Source organism: Bos indicus, chromosome 20 (genome assembly GCF_029378745.1).
Source record: "Bos indicus isolate NIAB-ARS_2022 breed Sahiwal x Tharparkar chromosome 20, NIAB-ARS_B.indTharparkar_mat_pri_1.0, whole genome shotgun sequence".
Classification (NCBI taxonomy): Eukaryota; Metazoa; Chordata; class Mammalia; order Artiodactyla; family Bovidae; genus Bos; species Bos indicus.
The window spans coordinates 43895922-43913762 of record NC_091779.1 but is presented as its reverse complement, the minus strand read 5'-3'; the positions used below and the strand labels follow the sequence as shown (position 1 = coordinate 43913762).

Genomic DNA, 17841 nt, shown 5'->3' with positions numbered 1-17841 from the left:
TATCATCCCTGAAAAGTGTCTGAACTGATAATCTGACAATGTACATATCACTATTTTGTCCAGTTAAATTCTCCTGCATTATAGTAAAACAAGCAGTTTCCAAAAATGAGACAATCAATTCACTCACACAATGAATCTTGGAATTGTATTTTCTTGTGAGAAGTCCAAATTATACAAAAGGCCTTAGTCCTAACATAAATTTTGGAGCAAACCCTGTGACGTAATAACTTCAAGTAGAACAATGGGAGTTCAAAGAATCTTTGTTCCAATTCCTCTAAATTTATTTATGCTGTCAAGGAATGAGGCCTGTAGAAACTGCAATGCGTGTGATCTTTGACACATAAAATGATCATTGTCTCTCATTTCCAGTTAAGAAGAAGTAACACTTCCTGACTCTCTGAAAAGATCGTACTTAAACTTGTTTTTGTACTGACTGTATTACATCTTCACCCAGTACAGCAATAATTATGTACTAGTTTTTAAAGGAACATTTTTCTTCCCATTATTGGTATTTTTATTCTGTGAACAGAGATACATTTCTAACCCTAAACCTTTCACTAACTTTTTACTGATTCCACTACTGAGGAGGTATATCTTGTTGTCTGATTCCTAGATTTGAACAGAATGGCAATGCTTGTGTGTGTGTGTGTGTGTGTGTATGTTGGGGGGTATTCTCCTCAGTTTTCTACTCTCTCCCTGTATTGGAATTGTATATTCATACTTTGCATGTGAGTTTCTAATGCTCTGAAAGTGAAAGTTGCTCATTGCAACCCCATGGACTGTATAGTCCATGGAATTCTCCAGGCCAGAATACTGGAGTCAGTAGCTACTCCCTTCTCCAGGGGATCTTCCCAACCCAGGGATCAAACCCAGGTCTCCCACATTGCAGGAGGATTCTTTACCAACTGAGTGACAGTATGCTCTATTTTACATACTTTTCAGTCCTTCTGATTTATCTGTATTCATGTGACTTGCTTTGGGCAAGAAAATATGGGCAGAATTACCAGGCCAGTTTTGAAGCCAGGGCTTTAAGTAGCATTGCTTGATTCCAGTCTGTGCTTCAGTGATCTGTCATGAGAAAAGCATGTTTAGCTAGGTGCTGGTACAAAAAGAATGCAGAGATGGAGCAAGTGTTGAAAGTGTTACTCCATGGGCTAGAGTCCACCAGGCTCCTGTCCATGGGGTTTTCCAGGCAAGAATACTGGAGTGGGTAGCCATTCCCTTCTCCAGGGGATTTTCCTGACCCAGGGGTCGAACCCAGGTCTCCTGCATTTCAGTTAGATTGTTCACCATCTGAGCTACCAGGGAAGCCCACAGAGACCAAGGAACAAACCTAAAACCTACTGCAGACTGAAGCCCAGCCAAGTTGGCCAGTAGCTTAAACAGAGCCACCCTCCTAACACATAGACTGGAAATAGAGAAAAGCATGTGCTGTTTGAAAGTACTGAGCTGGGAGTGTTTGTCACAAAGCCCTGCTGTAGCATTGGTGAAGCAATACAACATGCCTGTTTAATATTGGTGCTATTTCTATTCTTGGGAGTGGCTTTCTCAAAGATAGCACTTGTCAGCTCCCCTTTATACTGTGTCTTAGCCTACATAGTCTGTCTGTTGCTTAGAGGCTAAGGGTGCTCATGGCTGAACTGTATTTAATAGGAGGTCTGATAGAACAACTTTTCACACATCAATGTATGGAGAAGTAGTTCTGGCTTATATATGATTTAACTTAAACTAACTAAAATGGCCTGTTTTATGGCTACTTTACACATATACTGTACCTCTGCTTTTAACTATTAAAGAAAAAAAAAACACATTTGAAAATCAAAATGCAGTAACTATGTTTCAGGCATTCAAAATGTAGCTGCAAGGCCATTGTGTCTGGGTAGATTGATTGATTTTTATGGATGTGGTTTTAGACAACATTTCTGCATTACTGAGAACTTGATTTTCTAAACTTTCAGGTCAAGGATGTGACCAGTCATTCTCAAACAATACTTGCTAGCAGCTGCCAGCTTCAACCTTATGACTTCAAGGCCTCCCTTGTAACTATGCAACCGTTTTGGACTCCAACCAATTCTTACTTATGAAGCATCCTTACTTCTTGCAACATCCAATCCTAATTTTTGGCAAATATTGTATGTACTTTTGAGAGTTTTGCCTCTATAGAAACATCATTTATTTTGTAGTCCAGCAGAATACAATTCAAGGGCTTCTTCAATCTGTGTCTCAAGGGCCATAATGCTCAGTTTGGCCCTCAAATAAAACACTTTTCTATTCTTATTGATTATTCCCATCAACAGGTCCTTGTGGCTCTCAAACTAAATCAAATTCCCCAGTTTATTTTCTAATAAGGATATTGGTCTTCTATATTTACTCTTTCACAAAAGAAGGAAGGTACTATAAATTAAAGACTCACTGGAAACGTAAGCAAAAGGAGCATAATTGTGAAACCTGTTTCTTAGAGACATGACCATTGATCTTAGAAGGATTTTTTTCTTTTGTACAATAACAATTAGGCCTGGGCTAGGACACAGGTCTAAATAATTGAAATGCAGGAGGAAAAGAAAAGTTTATAATATGGTCCTCAGCAGATTTTCAAGTCTCCCAGAAATGTATTTGCAGACGAATTCAACATTTGTTTAGCTAAATACATTAACACTGTTTAGTCGTCCAGTTGTGTCTGAGTCTTTGCAGCCCCATAGACTGCCGCATGCCAGGCTGCATTAACATAGGTTTCTCCTTTTTAGAGGGTTGATTCATCCATTTAAGGACCAAAATCAATAATTTTTAGAATGTTCTTTTTGTGTCAGCATTGAAGTATCAGGCTTTAAATTTTGCTAAAAACCAGTAATCCACATCTGCTCAACTGTCAAATCATCTAGATAATTGCTAAAGAAGGTTCTTTAGTGATACCACATCCAACATGTTCTTTTCAAGAACACATGGACTCTTTACCGAAAGAGATAGAACACAGTGTATACAGAAAATAGCCATTAACAAACATCTGCCAGGAAAAAAATGTAAAGGCAATATGTTCTATTTACATGAACACAAAAATTCCAAATAAACTATGATGCAACACAATCCATAAATATTTCATTACTATATGGGGTTTACTATAAAAAATTCAAATTAGTTAACACTCAAAAATTATTCAAAGTAATTCAGCATATTGAGAATAAAAAATCAACAAGATCTTTTTGCTAAATAAAATATTGAAATAATTGATAAAGCAAACACAGATGACGATTAAAGTAAATCTTAAAAATATGCAGAATAGGAGCATCTTAAGTCTGGAAAGATATAAAAATATGCAACTAACATTCTACTTAAGAAATCAGCTTTCTTCTGAGTTTGAAAAGAAAATATAATTTCCAGTGTCTTCAGTTTTTAATATATTGTATTGAAGGTCACCTATGCAAATAAAAAAAAACAAAGGAAATGAAATTAATACTGGTAAAGAATTAAAAATTTAATTATTTTTGAAAAACCAAACTGTGTGCAAATTATACTCTAAAGGAACTATAAACAAACAAGTAAACAAAAACTAGAAAATGAATACATAAATTTGGTAGTTTTCCTGGAAAAAATCAACATAAAATTTCCATTTTATTTTAAAAATCTAGCACACTGGCATTATGCCTTCTGAATTTTCAGGTTGTATAACAGAATATTTTAGATATTAAAGTCATTCACATAATGACACTTGAACAGATGATTCCTGTGCTCTTAACATATTCTAGGTCTCTAGTACTCTTGCCTGGAAAATCCCATGGATGCAGGAGCCTGGTGGGCTGCAGTCCATGGGGTTGCAAAGAGTTGGACACGACTGATCAACTTCACTTTCACTTTTCACTTTCATGTATTGGAGAAGGAAGTGGCAACCCACTCCAGTGTTCTTGCCTGGAGAATCCCAGAGACGGGGGAGCCTGGTGGGCTGCCGTCTATGGGGTCACACAGAGTCAGACACGACTGAAGCGACTTAGCAGCAGCAGCAGCAGAATGTTTATCTAATACAAACTATAGAACACTAACATCCTTAAAACTATGAAACACCACAGAGTAAAACAAAGACCTTTGTAAATGTAGAAATACTGTAAGTTCATGGATTGAAAGACTCTATTAGCGCTAGTGGTAAAGAATCTGCCTGCCAATGCAGCAGATGCAAGAGACGGATTCAATCCCTGGGTTGGGAGGATCCCCTGGAGGAAGAAATGGCAACCCACTCAGATATTCTTGCCTGGAAAAATCCCATGAACAGAGGTGCCTGGCAGGCTAGAGTCCATGGGTTGCAAAGAGTCAGATACGACTGAGCTCTTGTTAGCAGCAGCAGCATAATAACACAATATTAATTCTTACCAAATTGATTTAGATATACAAAAAGAGCATAAGAAAAATCTCAATAGTTTTATGTGGAATTCTCTTTTCAATATTGATTCTAAAATTTAGAGGGAAATACAAGTAAGTTAGTAAGTGTTAGTCGCTCAATCGTGCCTGACACTTTGCGACCCCGAGGACTGCAACCCACCAGGCTCCTCTGTCCATGAGTTTTCCAGGCAAGGATACTGGAGTGGGTTGCTATTTCCTTCTCCAGGGGATCTTCCCAACCCAGGAATCAAACCCAGGTCTCCTGCACTGCAGGCAGATTCTTTACCAATTGAGCTAAAAGGGAAGCCCAGGGAAATACAAAATGCCTAGAAAATCCTAGACAAGATTAAGAGGAACAAAATTAATAAGATTTATACTATCAGAATTAAAACATACTGTAAAGCTACTCCAGACACTCACATGATTATATCATAACACACTGAGGAAACCAGAAGGGAAAGAGACACGTGTACCCCAATGTTCATCGCAGCACTGTTTATAATAGCCAGGACATGGAAGCAACCTAGATGCCCATCAGCAGATGAATGGATAAGAAAGCTATGGTACATATACACAATGGAGTATTACTCAGCCATTAAAAAGAATACATTTGAATCAGTTCTAATGAGGTGGATGAAACTGGAGCCTATTATACAGAGTGAAGTAAGCCAGAACGAAAAACACCAATACCGTATAATAACACATATATAGGGAATTTAGAAAGATGGTAACAATAACCCGTTGTACGAGACAGCAAAAGAGACACTGATGTATAGAACAGTCTTATGGACCCTGTGGGAGAGGGAGAGGGTGGGAAGATTTGGGAGAATGGCATTGAAACATGTAAAATATCATGTATGAAACGAGTTGCCAGTCCAGGTTTGATGCACGATACTGGATGCTTGGGGCTAGTGCACTGGGACGACCCAGAGGGATGGTATGGGGAGGGAGGATGGAGGAGGGTTCAAGATGGGGAACACATGTATACCTGTGGCGGATTCATTTTGATATTTGGCAAAACTAATACAATTATGTAAAATTTAAAAATAAAATTAAATTAAAAAAAGAATATATGCCATGTATATAATAAAAATGCATGTTTAATACAAAAAAAAAATAAAATAAAATGAGCTGAACATAATCAGGTCAAATCTTTAGGGAAAGAAATGAGGTTTTGTTTAATTTGCTCAGATATTTGTTTTGCTCTGTACAGTTTCCCTCAAAATTTTAAAACTATCACATTCATTTGAAAAGGCATATAAGTTGAAAATTATTACAGAACACTTCTAAAGCTAAAAAAAAAGAAAAAAAAAAGTAAATATGTATAACAACATTTTTTCCAGTGGTCATGTATGGATGTGAAAGTTGGACTGTGAAGAAAGCTGAGCACCAAAGAATTGATGCTTTTGAACTGTGGTGTTAAAGAAGACTCCTGAGAGTCCCTTGGACTGCAGGGAGATAAAACCAGTCCATTCTAAAGGAGATCGGTTCTGGGTGTTCTTTGGAGGGACTGATGCTGAAGCTGAAACTCCAATACTTTGGCCACCTCATGTGAAGAGCTGACTCACTGGAAAAGGCTCTGATGCTGGGAGGGATTGGGGGCAGGAGGAGAAGGGGATGACAGAGGATGAGATGACTGGATGGCATCACCAACTTGATGGACATGAGTCTGAGTGAACTCTGGGAGTTGGTGATGGACAGAGAGGCCTGGCGTGCTATGATTCATGGGGTTGCAAAGAGTTGGACACGACTGAGCGACTGAACTGAACTGAACTGAACTGAAGGAAGAAAAGCGCTACATCAACAGAAACAATGGAAGACCGAGGACAATGGAATCATCAATTCTACACTCTGAGAGAAAACAAAACTACTCTTGGCTTAGAATTACATACCCAGCAAGTGTGTATTTTAAATAAGTGTAAATTAAAAACATTCTCAAATGAACAGGTATGGGGTGTTTGCAATATTTGTTGAAAATTATGTTTTTGCTTTTGTTTGACTTTTGATAATCAATTGAATTCATTTCATGTTTACAGGCCTGCTCTTGTCATCTAATCTATCCTTATTCATTTTAAGAATGAATTTTCAGGAAATATGAAGTTGGGGAAAAGAACTTGCTATATCGTAGCACATGTGTTGCAAGATATTTGATTTTTCTTTCACAAAATACTTTGGAATGTTGCTTTCTAATTAATTTCCAGCAGGATAACACTGATCTTTTTGCTCACTGTGAAAGCATTTTAACGTCTTCCAACTGCATGATGAATAACACTTAAATACTTTATCCCGTCATTGAAATCCCTACAAAGTCTTTCCTACCATAAATTCTCACTGCTTCCTGTGGTCCAGCTGATAATAAGATACCTGTTTTCTTGTATGCTTCAAATGTTCTTCTGCACATACAGCTCCTTCTTTCTGAATTACCCCTAAACCCTTACATACATGTTTCACCCTTTCCTCCAAGGTTCAGCTGGATAGAACTATATTTCTCTGGAGAATTTTTTGATCCCATTAAATAATACAATTTCACTTTTCTCTGAACTCCTTAGTTATTTAATTTAAACTTCTATCAGTTCCTTAGGAAAATGATCTATGACTACTTCACTCGTAGAGCCCTCTAAAATCAAAGTGCCTTGCCTATTATTGACAATGAATACAGTTGTTGAATAAGAAAACAAAGCAAAAATAAACTTTAACCAACTGTCAAATTTCATCAAATATAGGTTAGTACTATGTTATGGGTTTTTAAGTACTAACAAGAATAATATAATCAAATTTGGGGGCCAGAATATAGATCCATATATTTAAAGAAACAAATTCAAAGTATGTATACTGTCGTAGAGGATAGAATCAGTTTTTGGCTGGGAAGCTCTCCCTGGAATAATAAATAACGACCTTCCTGTCCCAGCCATACTCACCTGGTGAGTCAACTGTGATCACCACATTCATATATATCCTGCCTGGATTCAGAAGGCATGTTTTGTTGACTTTCATTTCATACTTTTCTATTTCCTGGTTTAAATAATTAGTATCTAGTAAACAAATGGAGTTGGCCTGAAATCAAGTGGAAATGTTACATCAAATTTACACCCAAATATATTGTGAAAATGTTTTTATATTTATGCACTGCATTATTGAAATAGATATTATATAGTAAATCATTCTAACACTCATATTTAATAAGCCATTACATTCAAATCATTGATTTTATTAACTTATTTCAATCTTCTGTAACATTAAACATAATTTAGAGCAAATATATGAACATGAATGTATGCTTTTCTTTAGAACTTAAAAAATCATTGAGATGGGTTTTAAAACACATTGAGAATGCCCTTATAGCTAAACAAATATATATTATACATTCTAGAATATTAAGAAAATTATCAAAGTAGCTCATAATTCTAGCATAAAATTAAGGTACTATGTGATATATGTGATAATATGAAACTGATACGTTTAAAAATAAACTATGGGTTTGATAATGTAACAAAGGTTAGGTAAACTTTCATTGACTCTACAGTTTATTGCAATTTAAAAGTTTCTGTTCTACTGTTTAAAAATAAATTCCATGTTTCTTTTTTAACATCATCCTGAGAAAGTTCCTTGATTCACGATATAGATAGATTAGATGAATTTTGCATTTTTAAAAACACTAAAGAGGAGGTACAGCAGTTCCGTTTTGAATGTCCATGATTTACCCAGTGAAAAAGGCTTTGCATAAATTTTGATGGTTCTGACATGTTCCTGCAGTAGCTTCATAACACAATTGAGAGAAAATTCTTCATTAAAAATGGCTTTTATCTTCCTAAACTTGTGAACAATACCAGCAACTGTTTAAGTCAGTTAAATAAAACTATGCTTTCATAATTTACTAAAATAAATCTCATTTTATGTGATATTTTACTTTTTTCCATGAATTAACATAAAAGATTGTATCAAATGACAGATGTTTTTAGAGCTGGGAGCAAATTATATTAGAAGACTTGAATGATGTTTGCAAAGCTTTTGACTTGCCTATAAATCTCTTCTAAATATCTGAAAGTTCTTTAGAACAAAAACTGGAAAAAAAACTATAGAGAATATGAAATAAGTAACAATTTTAGTAATGTACAAAATCTATCAAACTTAAATACCATAAGGCTGCTTAATTATATGGGTGTATGAATGAAGAATAATAGCTCCAAGTTTCAGACTGAATAGGGTATTATACCATGATATTGTAAGGCAGCTTAGGAAGAATTTAAATAAATTAGATTAATATAATCTGTATACAGTAAATACATACACACACACACAAGCACTGTGTCTTATACTTGTGTTATGTGTGTCTGGGCATATGTGTTCTCAATCACCCTTCAATCAGTCATGTACATATGGCTTGGAGCCATAAACACTGGGAGATATGAACTGGGTTTACAGTGAGAGTGAGGTTCAGTTCAGTTCAGTTCAGTCGCTCAGTCGTGTCTGACTCTTTGCAACCCGATTAAATGCAGCACGCCAGGCCTCCCTGATGTGTACAAAAGGAAGAAATTGCAAAAACAATATTTTGATGGTTATGATTTATTTAAACAGTAGTTGATATTGACTTTGTTTTTTCACTAGTCCCTGTACTAAGCTCTTTATCTACATTAGATAATTAAAACTCAAAATAACCTTTGGGAAATGAAATAAATAATATCTCTATTTTAAATATAAACATACAAATTTATAGTTCAGTTAGCCTTTAAGAAATCAGTAAGTGATAGAGCTGGGCTTTAGACCCACATTCACCTCAACTGTTGTACCAGTCAATCCTATTTTCTAGATCTTTTTTCTTATAATGAACTTTTTAGAAAATATATGACTTCATGTATGTTAGCCTTTTAGTCTTCACAGTAATTCTATGAAAGATAGCCATTCATTATCAACATGGCCACCACATTATAAATAAAAAGATATAATTTAGAAATCTAAGACATTTGCTTCAGTTCACATGGAGAGTAAGTGGCAAAGCAGAAATTTAATCAGGCATTTTGATTTGGAAACCTATATCCTTAAACAGCAGACCATACAAATGTCCATGTTGTAGACAATACTTACATAGTTATAAATATCAAACTTGCTCCATTAGGGAAATCAGTTGAAAAATGTGGCCTCAAATAAACTGTAATGTTTGATGTGACTCATATATGGGTAATGGTAAGAATGAAATACATCTGAATGTTTTCTATTTTCACCAATTATTCTAAGCTCTTTTTAAATTTCAATACTGTCAAGTATTAAAAAAAAAAAAAGACACACACATATTTTTTAAATGCAGAATTTAGAATTAATTGAAGTCAGCTAAATCTCAATGTCTTGGGACTAAGCCTAAGCTTTCTATTCTAAAATACCCTAAGTTTGTGTTTCGTTTTATATATCTGTTTGGTTTTGTTTTGGTTTTATGATCATTATACATTAGAGATTACATTCAGGTTTACTTCTGCTTCACATAATTTTTTAAAATTTATATTTTCATGTCAAATCATCTATGTGAGCCTTTAGAATGTACTCAAGCATTTAGAATGTGCTTTAGTATATCTGCCTGCAGTGTGGGAGACCCAGGTTTGATCCTAGGGTCAGGAGGATCCCTTGGAGGAGGAAATGCAACACATTCCAATATTTTTGCCTGGGAAACCCCATGGACAGAGGAGCTGGTGGGGTTCATGGGGTCACAAAGAGTCAGACACGACTGAGAGACTAACAGTTTTATATACACAGTATTTCTAATCAAATTAAGTACACTAATTTATAATGTTTAGATATGCATGCATTTCCCTTTTATTATTATTATTATTTGGCCACATGGCATGTGGGATCTTATTCCTTGACCAGGGATCAAACCCTTGACACCCACATTGGAAGCATGGAGTCTTGACCACTGGACCTCCAGGAAAGCCCCCCTCCTTTATTATTTTAAGTGACTATATTATTCTCTAATTAATTTTCATAATTTTATTATCATGGTCATATTTTCAAAGATGCTACTCTTTAGTATAAGGATCAATGTAATTTTTACTTTCAAATCCATGAATTTATGCTTCTGTTTATATTAATATATTTTAATGTATTCAGTTCAGTTCAGTTGCTCAGTCGTATCTGACTCTTTAGTAATCTAATATTGGAATTTAGAAAGATGGTAACAATAACCCTGTGTACGAGACAGCAAAAGAGACTCATGTATAGAACAGTCTTATGGACTCTGTGGGAGAGGGAGAGGGTGGGAAGACTTGGGAGCATGGCATTGAAACATGTATAATATCATGTATGAAACAAGTCACCAGTCCAGGTTCGATGCATGATACTGGATGCTTGGGGCTGGTGCACTGGGACGAACCAAAGGGATGGTATGGGGAGGGAGGAGGGTTCAGGATGGGGAACACATGTATACCTGTGGCAGATTCATTTCGATATTTGGCAAAACTAATACAATATTATAAAGTTTAAAAATAAAATAAAATTTAAAAAAAAGAAAATAAAATCACTTTCATATTTCAGTTTATCTTAGGAATATTTCAACATTTAAAAATTTTGCCACCTGTCATAACTTGAATGTGTGTACTGTTTACTTTAATCACAGTATATTTGAAGGGGGAAAAAAGCAAGATAAAAAGAAAATGCCAAAGAACTAAATAGACATTTCTCCAAAGAAGACATACAGATGGCTAACAAACACATGAAAAGATGCTCAACATCACTCATTATCAGAGAAATGCAAATCAAAACCACTATGAGGTACCATTTCACGCCAGTCAGAATGGCTGCAATCCATAAGTCTACAAGCAATAAATGCTGGAGAGGGTGTGGAGAAAAGGGAACCCTCTTATACTGTTGGTGGGAATGCAAACTAGTACAGCCACTATGGAGAACAGTGTGGAGATTCCTTAAAAAACTGGAAATAGAACTGCCTTATGATCCAGCAATCCCACTGCTGGGCATACACACTGAGGAAACCAGAAGGGAAAGAGACACATGTACCCCAATGTTCATCACAGCACTGTTTATAATAGCCAGGACATGGAAGCAACCTAGATGCCCATCAGCAGATGAATGGATAAGAAAGCTGTGGTACATATACACAATGGAGTATTACTCAGCCATTAAAAAGAATACATTTGAATCAGTTCTAATGAGATGCATGAAACTGGAACCTATTATACAGAGTGAAGTAAGCCAGAAAGAAAAACACCAATACAGTATACTAATGCATATATATGGAATTTAGAAAGATGCTAACAATAACCCTGTGTACGAGACAGCAAAAGAGACACCAATGTATACATCAGTCTTATGGACTTTGTGGGAGAGGGAGAGGGTGGGGAGATTTGGGAGAATAGCATTGAAACATGTATAATATTATGTATGAAACGAGTCGCCAGTCCAGGTTCGATGCACGGTATTGGATGCTTGGGGCTGGTGCACTGGGATGACCCAGAGGGAGGGTAGGGGAGGGAGGAGGGACGAGGGTTCAGGATGGGGAACTCGGGTATACCTATGGCGGATTCATTTCAATATTTGGCAAAACTAATACAATATTGTAAAGTTTAAAAATAAAATAAAATTTATAAAAAAAAAAAAAAGAAAATGGGTATATTACATCTCTAAGTGACCCTTGAGTTTTGATCAAAAAACTTTTTTTATTACAAAATGGATTCAGTACTTCTTTACCAAAAATTAATTAAATTGATGACTGAGGAAAATGTTTTTACTGTTTTCTCTCATATACCATTTACTATTTTCTTTTGGAAAATTTAGTATTCCATTGGATAGCATACATTTATACGATTTCCTATAACTGAATGACAAAAAAATAAGATGATTCAAAAATGAGCAAAACATTTCAATTAATTTCTGTAAAGAAGATATACAAATGGTTAACAAGCACACAAGATGCTCAGTATCATTAATCATTAGGGAATGCAGATGAAAACCACAATGAGGCACCACCTTAAACCCATTAGGTTGGCTGCTGCTGCTAAGTCGCTTAAGTCGTGTCCGACTCTGTGCAACCCCATAGACGGCAGCCCACTAGGCGCCTCCCCCCCCCCCCGCCCCCCCGTCCCTTGGATTCTCCAGGCAAGAACACTGGAGTGGGTTGCCAATTCCTTCTCCAATGTGTGAAAGTAAAAAGTGAAAGTGAAGTTGCTCAATCTTATCCGACTCTTAGTGACCCCAGGGTCTGCAGCCCACCAGGCTCCTCCATCCATGGGATTCTCCAGGTAAGAGTACTGGAGTGGGGTGCCATTGCCTTCTCCATTAAGATGGCTGCTGCTGCTGCTAAGTCGCTTCAGTCGTGTCCGACTCTGTTCAACCCCATGGACTGTAGCCCACCAGGCTCCTCCACCCATGGGATTTTCCAGGCAAGAGTACTGGAGTGGGGTGCCATTGCCTTCTCCTTTAGGATAGCTACTACTGACAAAACAAACCACAAATGAGTACTAGTGAGGATGTGGAGAATCTTGTGTTATGTTGATGGGAACACTAAACAATGTAGCTGCTGAGGAAAACAGTATAGCAATTCTTCAAAAAATTAAAAACAAAATTGTCACATGATTCAGCCATTCTGCCTCTGGGTATGTATACCAAAAAATGGAACATGGAGTCTCAATGGGACATCTGTACACCCTTGTCATAGCAGCATTATTTCCAATATCCAAAAAGTAGAAGCAAGCCAAATGTCCATCACCAGAGGAATATATAAAGAAAATGTGGTATATAAATATTATTCACTGTAACAATGTGACTACATGAATGAACCTTGAGGACATTCAGATCAGATCAGTCACTCAGTCGTGTCCGACTCCTTGCGACCCCATGAATCCCAGCACGCCAGGCCTCCCTGTCCATCACAAACTCCCGGAGTTCACTCAGACTCACGTCCATCGAGTCAGTGATGCCATCCAGCCATCTCATCCTCTGTTGTCCCCTTCTCCTCCTGCCCCCAATCCCTCCCAGCATCAGAGCCTTTTCCAATGAGTCAACTCTTCGTATGAGGTGGCCAAAGTACTGGAGTTTCAGCTTTAGCATCATTCCATCCAAAGAAATCCCAGGGCTGATCTCCTTCAGAATGGACAAGTTAGATCTCCTTGCAGTCCAAGGGACTCTCAAGAGTCTTCTCCAACACCACACTTCAAAAGCATCAATTCTTTGGCGCTCAGCCTTCTTCACAGTCCAATTCTCACATCCATACATGACCACAGGAAAAACCATAGCCTTGACTAGATGAACCTTTGTTGGCAAAGTAATGTCTCTGCTTTGAATATGCTATCTAGGTTGGTCATAACTTTCCTTCCAAGGAGTAAGCGTCTTTTAATTTCATGGCTGCAGTCACCATCTGTAGTGATTTTGAAGCCCAGAAAAATAAAGTCTGACACTGTTTCCACTGTTTCTCCATCTATTTCCTATGAAGTGGTGGGACCAGATGCCATGATCTTCCTTTTCTGAATGTTGAGCTTTAAGCCAACTTTTTCACTCTCCACTTTCACTTTCATCAAGAAGCTTTTTAGTTCCTCTTCACTGTCTGCCATAATGGTGGTGTCATCTGCATATCTGAGGTTATTGATATTTCTCCCGGCAATCTTGATTCCAGCTTCTGTTTCTTCCAGTCCAGTGTTTCTCATGATGTACTCTGCATATAAGTTAAATACACAGGGTGACAATATACAGCCTTGACGAACTCCTTTTCCTATTTGGAACCAGTCTGTTGTTCCATGTCCAGTTCTAACTGTTGCTTCCTGACCTGCATACAAATTTCTCAAGAGGCAGATCAGGTGGTCTGGTATTCCCATCTCTTTCAGAATTTCCCACATTTTATTGTGATCCACACAGTCAAAGGCTTTGGCATAGTCAATAAAGCAGAAATAGATGCTTTTCTGCAACTCTCTTGCTTTTTTCATGATCCAGTGGATGTTGGCAATTTGATCTCTGGTTCCTCTGCCTTTTCTAAAACCAGCTTGAACGGACATTAAGGTAAATGAAATAAGTGTTCACATAAAGGAAAATACTACATGGTTTAATGTATATGAAATAGCCTTAGTAGTTAAATTCAGAGTCAGAAATGGAGTGGTGGTTGTCAGGGGCCAGGACAAGGGGAGAATGGGTAGGTATTTAGTATGTGACAGATACAGAGTTTCAGTTCTACAAGAGTTCTGGAGATGGATGGTAGTGATGGTTACACTATAGTGGGACTATAGCTAATACCCCTGAACTGTACAATTAAAATGGTTAGGATGGTAAATTTTGTTACGTATATGTTACTGAAATTAAATAAAAATAGTTAAAAAATTACTTGTCAGTCACTTATAACTGTAGACAGCATGCTTTAAGTAAAATAAAGCTATCTACAAATTCAGTAGAGATAAATCAGTAATGATCTATATGTACTTGAAAATTCTGACTTTTCTAAAGTAATAATAGATAAAACTCTGAATATTCCCCCATAGGAAAATCAGAAAATTGAGCCTTAGAAAAAAGAGGGAAAAAATGCAAAATTAGATACATGACACAAAGAATCTAGTCAGTACATTGCTTCCCTAAGTAGTAACATTAAACAAATAAATATCAATATCTACATCTATATTTATCTATCTGCCTTGCAAATATTTCCACTGCTGAAAAACCTTTATATATCACTTTTAATTGCACCATAACAGAACTGAGATAAAAATAAGTGAGAGAAAGTGTGAATGTTAAAATAATGATTAACAGAAAAATACTCCATGAATAAAAAAGCAAATTTTCATGCACCAAATATATCTTATATTGAAATACAAAAAGGAAATTTTGAGAAGATTCAGCAGAGATGGGAAGAATCCATAAAGCTATACATTTTAAAATTCCTTGCTTTGAAACATATACTCTGACAAAAAGTAAGAAAATGTAGAATATATTTGAAGAACACAATTTAAGAGCTTACATGCAAATAAATAATAGAGCATTCTTTTCAAAAAACTTTAACAAACCTAAATTACTTGAGTACTCCTACTTCCCCTAATCTATTTGTCTAAAACTGAAAGGAAAATGTGTTAATTTTATTGAATCAAATTAAAAATGGAATCAAAGCACCACATCTGGTACAAATAATATTCTTAGGGAGGATGGCAGGAAGTGGAGGAGGGGCAAGGAAAGGACAAAAGATAACAAGGACTAAAGATGTATTCATATCTCAGAGATTAAAAATACACTATATTCCTCAACCTCCACCTTTTTAATATTTTTAGTTTAAATCCTAAATCCTTATGTTGTTGTCATTGTTGTTTAGTTACTAAGTCATGTCCAATTCTTTTGTGACTTCATGGACTATAGCCCAACAAGCTCCTCTGTCCATGGGATTTCCCAGGCAAGAATACTGGAGGGGATTGCCATTTCCTTCTCCAAGTCCTTATAATAAGGTTTAAAACATAATAAAGCAGAAAGGGGAGGGTAAGGAGAAGATTGAAGGGAGAAAGAATGAGAGGACAATGAAAAAAGCATGGAGATCAGAAAGTAAAGAATGAATTCTGCAGTGATTTACAGATGATAAAGAGAATACAACAAAGTATTAGAATGAATAAATGTGCTTATCAGTTTTGGCAGAAGTCAGATAAATACACAGAAATCACAGCATTTCTAGTTACTAGTAGTTAAAATCAGAAAAATTAATTTAAAAAGGATTAGAGAAGGAAATGGCAACCCACTCCAGTATTCTTGCCTGGAGAATCCCATGGACATAGGAGCCTGGGAAGCTATAGTCCATAGGGGTGCAAGAGTTGAACACAACTTAGCAACTAAACTATTACTACTACTATATTAATAAAATCACCAAAATATGCTTAGGAATATATCTAACAAAATATGTGTAAGATTTTTAAATACTGAACAAATGGAAGAGAAAGATAATTTGTTTAAGTTGAAAGGTACAAATTGTTTAGATGTCAATTTCTACCAAATTTATAAATTTAACACAACTTTAATAAAATTTATTAAAATACAATTACTGAATTAGTAATTTTAAGTTTCAAAAGGAATTGTGAAGTTGTATGAGTACTCAAAATAATTCTGAGAACATATTAACACATAGACATACCCTATCTAATATCAAGACATAAACAATGGTAGCTCAGAAGAATGTATAATTAATAAAAATGGAAGCTGTCACCAAAACAGTCATCAAAATTACAGATTTAAACACACAAAATTTGTTCATATTTATACCAAAAGACATATTAGGGTAATTAGATATTATTCATTATGTTTAATATATTGGTTTCTATTGTGAAAGCATAGTTGGAATCACAAAACACATGACACACTAATCAAGATCCTGAAAGTAAAAAAAGAAAAAAAAAAAAAAAAAGAATAGGGCAGGAGACCTAACTAGAGATTTCTCCAAAGAAGACACACAGATGGCCAAAAACCACATGAAAAGATGCTCAGCATTGCTAATTGTTAGAGAATGCTAATCAACACTACAGCGAGGTACACCTCACACTGGTCAGAATGGCCATGATCAAAATGCCTACAAATAACAAATGCTGGAGAAAGTGTGGAGAGAAGGGAACCCTCCTACACTGTTAGTGGGAATGTAAGTTGGTGCAGCCACTATGGAAAACAGTATGGAGGTTCCTCAAAAAGCCAGAGTTACCATATGATCCAGCAATCCCACTCCTGAGCATATATTCAGACAAAACTATAATTCAAAAAGATATGTGCATCCCTATGTTCGCAACAGCACTAGCTGTTACAATAGCCAGGACATGGAAACAATCTAAATATCCATGGGCAGATGAATGGATAAAGATGTGGTACATATATGCAATTGCATTAGTAAATAATACTACCATCAGTCAAGGTAATATTATTATCACCAGTCAAGGAGCAGAGAAGTTAATAGTAAAAACAAAATAATGCTTCCTAAAAAGATTAGTAAGTGTGAACAATCCTGAAATTTTGAAAAACTAACAAAATTAAATAATGGGAGAAATAATAACCATGGAGTCCAGATACTGTTTAAAGTGTTAGTCGCTCAGTCGTGTCCGACTCTTCGACTGTAGCCCACCAGGCCTCTCTGTCCATGGAATTCTCTAGGCAAAAATACTGAAGTGGGTTGCCATTTCTTTCTTAGAACTTAATTTTTAGAATTACAAATTGGCCTTTATTTCTATATACATTTTTCCTAATGTATGTACTAATAAATTACTCATTTATATTTCATAATTGTAAATATGCCTCCACACTCTATATAAGACGTATCCGGTAACTAGTTCTTTATTTACAGAACTGAAAATATTCTGTAAGGTTTAAGGAAAAGCTCAACTAAATGTTTCATCCTAATATGTACACACAGAGAGTAAATATATCTTGGTTTTAAAGGCATGCAATTATAATTCAATTATTATTCTCTTCAGTTCAATAATATTCTTCTGAGCAAAGCATTTAAAACATTTTATTAAAATATATTACAGCTTTACTTTCTTC

General features: G+C 35.9%; 1 long non-coding RNA gene across 1 annotated transcript in view; it reads right to left on the bottom strand.

Moving 5' to 3' along the window:
• Positions 1-918: 918 nt before the first annotated feature.
• LOC139178064 (uncharacterized) overlaps positions 919-17841 on the bottom strand; it is a 33306-nt gene continuing 16383 nt past the window's right edge. The window contains exons 2-3 of the long non-coding RNA XR_011562495.1: positions 7284-7419; positions 919-3411 (exon numbers count right to left, since the gene is read on the bottom strand). This is a non-coding gene — a long non-coding RNA (uncharacterized lncRNA). The remainder of the gene's footprint in view (positions 3412-7283; positions 7420-17841) is intronic.